This window comes from Scylla paramamosain, chromosome 22 (assembly GCF_035594125.1).
Source record: "Scylla paramamosain isolate STU-SP2022 chromosome 22, ASM3559412v1, whole genome shotgun sequence".
Taxonomy (NCBI): domain Eukaryota; kingdom Metazoa; phylum Arthropoda; class Malacostraca; order Decapoda; family Portunidae; genus Scylla; species Scylla paramamosain.
This window is the reverse complement of record NC_087172.1, coordinates 10504184-10513050: the sequence shown is the minus strand read 5'-3', so window position 1 is coordinate 10513050 and position 8867 is coordinate 10504184.

The window sequence follows — 8867 nt, the reverse complement described above, 5'->3', positions numbered from 1 at the left end:
GACCAAGACTGCAGACTGTTAGTGAAGACCAAGGCTGTGCAGACTGTTAGTGAAGACCAAGGCTGCGTAGACTGTTACTGAAGACCAAGGCGATGCAGACTGTCAATGAAGACCAAGGCTGTGCAGACTGTTAGTGAAGGCCAATGATGTGCACACTGTTAGTGAAGACCAGTGCTGTGCAGACTGTTAGTGAACACCAATGATCTGCACACTGTTAGTGAAGACCAGTGCTGTGCAGACTGTTAGTGAAGACCAATGATGTGCACACTGTTAGTGAAGACCAAGGCTGTGCAGACTGTTAGTGAAGACCAATGATGTGCACACTGTTAGTGAAGACCAAGGCTGTGCAGACTGTTAGTGAAGGCCAATGATGTGCACACTGTTAGTGAAGACCAGTGCTGTGCAGACTGTTAGTGAACACCAATGATCTGCACACTGTTAGTGAAGACCAGTGCTGTGCAGACTGTTAGTGAAGACGAATGATGTGCACACTGTTAGTGAAGACTACTGTTGTGCAGACTGTTTAGTGAAGAGCAATGATGTGCATACTGTTAGTGAAGACCACTGCTGTGCAGACTGTTAGAGAAGACCAATGGTATGCACACTTTTAGTGAAGACCAATGCTGTGCAGACTGTTAGTGAAGAAAAAGGCTGTGCACACTGTTAGTGAAGACCAAGGCTGTGCAGACTTATAGTGACTGGCCAGCCGGCTAGCCACTCCGCGATAATCCCCGTGGATTCCTTACACGCTAAGCTTCCCTGGTGTGGGACCAACCAGACTCGAAGTCAGGTCAGGTCAAACAAACACTTGGGAGCTGGGAAACCCACGAGGCAGTAGTCTCTCCTCGACTCTCGCGTTGTACGCCCGCAGCTGCACGCCAGGACATTGTTGTGTGTACGACAATAAACCCCAAGAATGTGGTCTGTGTCTCCGTGTCCTTGGCGTAGAGAACACTACAGTTGGTGACCGCTGGAATGACGCTGTGACACGCGATGGCGACCACAAGCGACATGTGTAACGTTCCCGCCTTCACGCCCGACGTGGCCACATGGTTCCTACACCTCGAAGCGGTTTGGAATGGTGTGGATGGCCTTACTGACCAGCTTCGGTACCAGGATGTGGTGAGAGCTCTCCCGTCGGAGGTGGCGGCCCGTCTCGCCTGGGTGCTAACTGAGCCGCCGGAGGACAAGTATGCTGCCATCAAGTCCGCCCTCATGGCCGCCTTCGGGAGGACGCCGGAGGCATACTTCTCGGCGCTCGACAACACGCGCTTCGAAGACAGTCGCCCTTCAGCACTCCTGGCGCGCATGAGCGATCTCAACAGAGCGGCAGGGCACCCACTTTCTGACGCGATGCTGCAGTACCGGCACTTATCCCTCATGCAGCTGGCAGCGACACACCAGTCTCTGTCCCTGGCTGAGTAGTCCGGGCTCGTGGACGCGATGTACGAAGCTCACCTGGTGTCGCTTCCTTCGCCCCTCAGCCCAGCTGCCTGTGGCTGTGGCGCCACCAGACCGGCCCAGGGGACCGCCGAGCATTCTGACAGGTACGTGCCCGCGGACCCCGTCGCATTCCACAGCATCCGCGCCGGGCCGGGGATGGAGGACAGGACGCGCCCCACAACTTCGGCGCACGACACGGCGCCCACCGAGGCCCGCCTGGCCTCGGTGGAAGCGTCCTTGCAGCGTCTGGAGGCTGCCCTTGCGGTCGCTCACGTTCACTCAGGATTCTGCTTCTACCACGTGCGTCTCGGGGCGGAGGAAACGGGGCACGCGGGGGCCGCTGACCGTCCCGGTGTCCCCCGCCTCTCCGTCTTCGGCCCTCGCCGGCCCGCCGTCGCTTCTTCGCCAGCACCCACCCGACTCGCCCCCGCCCTCACCGCCTGCTCCGGACCGCCCTCGCCACCTCGCTCGGCCTCGTGGGTCGCCTCTCCCCGCTCACCCGTCTCCGCCTTCCCGGGCGCCAAAGCAGCCTTCCTTCTGTCAGCGTGCGCTCCTGTGGGTGAAGGACACCTGCTCGGGGGCGCGTTTCCTGGTAGATTCGGGGACGGAGGTACGTGTCGTGCCGGCAACGGAGGAAGACCGCCGATCGCAACTTCGCAAGGTATATGACCTCCTGGACGCCAACCACACCCCTGTCGCCACATACGGTACACGGACTCTCCGCCTGGGCCTCCTGCCGGCCTCCCGCTTTCCCTGGGCCTTTATGGTGGCGGACGTGGACTAACCGATCCTCGGCATGGATTTCCTCGCGGCTCACGACCTCCTCGTGGATCCCCGCCGTCGGTGCCTTCGTCACCAACCGTCGGACTCCTGCATCCATGCCGAGCCCTGTGCCAGCCACGCCCACGCCTTACTGCCGTCCGTCAGACGACACGATACGAGGCCCTCCTACAGGAGTTCCCGCTACTTACCTCCAGGCAGCAGGCGCTTGTGAGGGTATAGCACGAAGTGGAGCACGCCATCGTCACTACTGGCCCGCCCTTCTTCGCGCGCCCCCGTGGCCTGCCTCCGGAACGCCTGTGGGCGGCAAGGAAGAAGTTCAAGTACACGCTGGCGGAGGGCATCGTGCGCCTTTCGGACAGCAACTGGGCTTCGCCGCTCCGTATGGTGCCCAAGGCCCAAGACGGGGAGTGGCGCGTGTGTGATGATTACAGGGCCCTCAACCCCATGACCCCCCTCGACAGGTACCCTAAACCTCACGTACTGGACTTCCACGCCAAACTCTACGGCAAGACATTTCAAGAGATGAGTCCTTCCAGCGGTTCATGGACAAGGTCATGAGAGACCCGGACTTCGTTGTGGTCTACATCGATGACATCCTCGTGTCCTCCTCCTCCCCCCAGCAGCACATGGAGCACCTCCGCCAGGTGCTGCTCCACCTCCAGGACCACGGCCTTAAGATCCACCCTACGAAGTGTGTCTTTGGCGCGCCGTCCGTGGATTTCCTGGGACATAGGGTTACAACAGCTGGCCAGGAGCCCCTCCCGCAGAAAATGTCAGCAACTGAAGATTTTCCGCGACCGTCTATAGTCAGGAAGTTGCGAGAATTCCTGGGGCTGGTTAACTATTACCATCACTTCATTCCTCAGGCAATCAGACTCCTGGCGACTTGCTCGAGGGGGTCAAGAAACACTCACCCAAGCCCCTGGAGTGGGGACTCAGTGCAGATGAGGCTTTTTGCGCCATCAAGCGCCAGCTCCTCGCCCTTACCCACCTCGAGTACCCTGTCCCTCACGCAAAGACTGTGCTCGCTACCGACGCCTCGGCGGAAGCGGTGGGAGCGGTGCTGCAACAGGAGGTCGCTGATGAGCTCCTCCCTGTTGCGTTCTTCAGCAAGCGACTGGAGCCTGCTCAAAGCAACTACAGCGTCTTTGACAGGGAGCTCCTAGCGGTGTATGAGGCCGTGCGCCACTTCCGTTACTTCCTGGAGGGCAGGGAGTTCCACTTGCTTACCGATCACAAGCCGCTGACACACGCGATGGTGCAATAGGGCAACAGTTTCACCCCCCGTGTGTGTCGGCAGCTTGCCTTCATATCGGAGTTCACGAAAGACATCAGGCACGTCCGGGGTGAGGAGAACCCGGTGGCGAACGCTCTCTCCTGCGGCGATACGTGCTCTGGCGTATCGCGTGGCCACGCACAGCGTGGCCACGGTCACACGCCCCCCTCCCGTGGACTACGCAGCAGTAGCGGTGGCGCAAGAAGGCGACCAGATGCTATGGGCCCTGCGGGAAGGCCCCCACGGCTCTACAGATGCTTCGGTGTCACATCCCGGACTCCCCCTCGCAGCTGTGGTGTGATGTGTCCTGTGGCGTTGCGCGCCCATACATCCCGGAACAGTTCCGACGCCGGATCTTCACACACTACCACGCCCTCAACTACCCCGCCATTCTGGGTACCCATCGCATCATCACCAGGAGGACGTGGGTCCGCTCATGTCTGGCCTGTCAGACAGCCAAGGTCCACCGCCACGCCCGCACACCCCTGGAACCCATACCCATGCCCAAGGACTGCTTCCACACGGTGCATGTGGACCTGGTCGGGCACCTGCCACCCTCCCGTGGGTGCATGTACCTCCTCACGTGCGTCGATAGGACCACACGCTGGGGCGCCGCCATACACATGCCAGACAGCACAGCAGAAACCACCGCCACCTATTTCCTCTCAGGATGGGTGTCTCACTTCGGTGCTCCTGTTACCATAATCACCGATCAGGGCGTGCAGTTTGAGCCCCGTGCCTGGGCTGAGCTGTTGGCCTTCCTGGGAACTGTTCGCCAACAAACCACTGCGTACCACCCTCAGGCTAACGGCATCGTGGAACGGTTTCATCGGCGTCTGAAGGAGGCGATGCGGGCGCTGCCACACCCCGCCGGCTGGGTGGAGGCTCTCCCTATCATTCTCCTGACCTTGAGCGCCACGGAGGAGGACATCCACCACACGCCAGCGGAACCGGTTTATGGGGAGGACTTGCGCCTACCAGGTCAGTTTGTCGCACCGGGGGGACGGCGGCCACTCCCTGTCCTTCTTACCGGCAGTCCGGCACGCAATGGCTAACTTATATCCGACGTCTCCTCGCCCGCACCCCGCCCGCCCCACACACTTCCCGGCTGAGCTACAGACCGCGACGTCTGTCTTTCTTAGGACCGACGCCGTTACCAGTCCTCTGCAGCCGCCCTATACCGGTCCCTACCAGATCCTAAATCGGGGGACAATCACGTCACTCTTGACGTGCGTGGCTGCCGCTATGTGACGTCTTGGGATAGAGTTTAGGCCGCCCGCCTCCAGCCTGCTCACGACACACACCAGCCGAGTCCCGCCAGCACACCACGGGATCCGGCTCTACGCCTCCCGCATCCACAGCTGGTCGGCCTGCCTCAATTACGATGCCCTGAGGGTGCCACCCGCGACCGCATCCAAAGGCAAGTGTATAGCGGCGCTTCCCAGGCGCCCACAGCGCCGCTCCCTGTATCTTCGCCTCTACCTTCCCCGCCGCCCTCGCTCTCCCCACCCCCTCTCCTCCCTTGCCTTGGAGACAACACTGTTGCCCCTCCGTCCTTCCTCCAGTGTGCTCACTTCCTCAGGAAACGGACCAGGGTCACCCGCCACTGGTATCGCCGGCCAGCCCTGAAGAGGGGTTCGGGACATGCATGGACAGCTTGGTAATTCGCGCCGGCCGGATCGTTCACCGACCACAATCTTTTTCAAGCATCTATGCTATTTTCAAGCACCCTATAGTGTTCAGAGTAGTACACCTTTGTTTCTCGTTTCGTGGGGGAGGGGGGAGGTAGTGACTGGCCAGCCGGCTAGCCATTCCGCGCTAATTCCTGTGGATTCCCTACACGCTAAGATTACCAGGTGTGGGACCGACCAGACTCGAAGTCAAGTCAGGTCAAGCACCTGGGGGCTGGGAAACCCACGTGGCAGCAGTCTCGCCTCGACTCTCGCGCTGTACGCCCGCAGCTGCACGCCAGGGCATTGTTGTGTGTATGACAATAAACCCAAGACTGTGATCTATGTTTGTCTTCGTGTCCTTGGCGTAGAGAACACTACAGACTGTTAGTGAAGACCAAGGCTTCGCAGACTGATAGTGAAGACCAAGGCTATGCTGACCGTTAGTGAAGACCAAGACTGCATTTCAGCCTTTTTTTTTATTTTCTATTTTTTTTATTTATTTATTTTTTTATGTAAGGGTACCGGCCAAGGGCAGCAAAATTACAATTGAGAGAAAAAAAAAAAAGCTCACTGAGCTGCCGGTCCCCGAACAGAATCGAAAGCAGTAGTCAGAAATTACTATCAGGATAAGTTCTTGAAACGTCCCTCTTGAAACAATTCAAGTCATAGGAAGGCGGAAATACAGAAGCAGGCAGGGAGTTCCAGAGTTTACCAGAGAAAGGGATGACTGACTGAGAATACTGGTTAACTCTTCCATTAGAAAAGTGGACAGAATAAGGATGAGAGAAAGAGGAAAGTCTTGTGCAGCGAGGGCGCGGGAAAAGGGGAAACATGCAATTAGGAAGATCAGAAAAGCAGTTGGCACCAGAATAGCGGTAGAAGAAAACAAGAGATGCAACATTGCGGCGATGAGAAAGAAGCTGAAGAGAGTCAGTTAGAGGAGAGGAGCTGATAAGTCTAGAAGTTTTTATTCCACACTTTCTAAAAGAGCTGTATGAGTGGAATCCCCCCCCCATACTTATGAAGCATACTCACTACATGGGCGAATAAGACCCCTGTACAGAGTTAGCAGCTGGAGGCATGAGAAAAAATTGGCGGAGACGACTCAGAATACCTAACTTTATAAAAAAATTTTTTAGCTAAAGATGAGAAGTTAAGTTTCCAGTTTAGATAATAAGTAAAGGACAGACCGAGGATATTCATTGTAGAAGAAGGGAACAATTGACTGTTACTGAAGAAGATGGGATAGTTTTCTGGAAGGTTGTGTTGAGTTGATAGATGGAGAAACTGAGTTTTTGAGGCACTGAACAATACTAAATTTGCTCTACACCAATAAGAAATTTTAGAGAAATCCGTAATCAGGCGTTATGTGGTTTTCCTGCGTGAAATGTTTACTTCCTGAAGGGTTGGACGTCTACGAAAAGGCGTGGAAAAACAGAATGGTTTCATCAGGTTAGGAGTGGATAGGACAAGAAGTTTTGTTTAGAAGATTATTGATAAGTTGTGTGGGTGACAGGACAGAACCTTGAGGAACACCATTGTTAATAGATTTAAAAGGAGAATAGTAGACATCTACCACAACACTAATAGAACGATTACAGAGAAAACAATAATAGCTGTAGGAGCTGTTAGGAAATCAAAGTTTTGTGCCAGACTCTATCAAAAGATTTTGATATGTCTAAAACATCAACAAAAGTTTCACCAAAATCTCTAAAAGAGACCAATAGTCAGTAAGGAAAGCCAGATGATCACCAGTACTGCAGCCTTGACGGAACCCATACTGGCACTCTGATAGAAGGTTGTGAGTTGATATATGTTTAAGAATCCCCCTGTTAAGGATAGATTACAAAATTTAGAAAGTCAGGAAATTAAAGAAATAGGACGATAGTTTGAGGAATTAGAACGGTCACCCTTTTTAGGAACAGGCTGAATGTAGGCAAACTTCCAGCAAGAGGAAGAGCGAGTACTACACAGCTCGTTTCAGTCACCTCTAGTAGAATACAATAATAAAGCGTTGTACGGTGCTTACACCTTGTGAAGGAATGAGACTAAGAAAACACAGGGAACTTTCTGTTGGAGCAGTTTAAGATGTAAATTTATACAATGATAGTGTATGTAATTCTTACAGGATGTTCCACGAATGAGCACCAGGTCTCCCAAGCTCCAAAGTCCTGTCGACTCTTTCACTGAGGAAGGATTAGCTTAATGAACCATGAAGACATCAGACATCCTACTCATGTGAGCTTGGATGTGGGCAGTTGTGGGAGGTGGTGGCTGACATGAACACTGCTGGCTTTGGTTCTAGGGCATTAAGTTGTCTCACACAAGCCAGACACTGAGCATCAGTTGTTGCTGGCCTAATTCTGTCATAAATCCTTGTTGTCTGGCCTAGTTTTGGTCACAATTGCCCCAGTATGCTTTTGAGCAGCTCTTTTGTGAGGTAAGTTGTGTTTGAAGTTTTCTTGTTTCTATTCACGTTGTTATTGTCATTTTAAGTTTCTTGTTGTTTCCTTTGTTAACTACGTCTTATTATTCATGATGACAATGTAGTTGTTGGTGATGACGTTTTTTGCTGATGTTATTGTTGTGTTTGTTGTTGTTGTTGTTGTTGTTGTTGTTGTTTCTTTTAAGTAAGAGTGACACTGGCCAAGGGCAACAAAAGTTCGATAAAAGGCTCACTTGACTGTCAGTTCCCAAAGCGAGGTCGAAAAGAATCATTCAGAATTAGAGAATGGGTGTCTTAAAACCTACCTATTGAAAGAGTTCAAGCCACAGGAAGAAGGAAATACATAAGCAGACAGGGAGTTCCAGAGATGAATGACTGAGAATACTTCCAAACTTCCAAACTTCTAGCAAGAAGGAAAACTAGATGTTGATAGACAGAGCTGAAAGAGTTTGACCACGCAAGGTGCAAGCACGGAGGCACAGTTTCGGAGAACAATAGGAGGGACCCCATCAGGTCCATAAGGCTTCCGAGGGTTAAGGCCAGCGAGGGGATGGAAAACGAAATTTTTTTTATAGATAGCATGAAGTAGTCAGTGGGTGGAGGAGAAGGAGGAACAAGCCATGAATCGTCCAAGGTAGAGTTTTTAGCAAAGGTTTGGGCGAAGAGTTCAGCTTTAGAGATAGCTGTGATAGCAGTGGTGCCATCAAGTTGAAATAAATGAGGGAAAGAAGAAGCAAAGTTGTTGGAGATATTTTTGGATAGGTGTCAGAAGTCACGAGAGGAGTCAGATCTTGAAAGATTTTGACACTTTCTATTAATGAAGGAGTTTTTGGTTAGTTGGAGAACAGGCTTGGCATGGTTCCGGGTAGAAATATAAAGTGCATGAGATTTTGGTGATGGAAGGCCTTTTGTGGGCCACGTCTCTATCATGTATAGCACGAGAACATGCTGTAGTAAACCAAGGTTTGGAAGGTTTTAGGTCGAAAAAAAGAGTGAGAAATGTATGCCTCCATGCCAGACACTATAACCTCTGTTATGCTCTCGGCACACAGAGACGGGTCTCTGATACGGAAGCAATAGTCATTCCAAGGAAAATCGGCAAAATACCTCCTCAGGTCCCCAAAACTAGCAGAGGCATAAAGCCAAAGGCACCTCCGCTTAGGGGAATCCTGAAGAGGGATTGGAGCGATAGGGCAAGATACAGATATGAGATTGTGATCGGAGGAGCCCAATGGAAAAGAGGGTA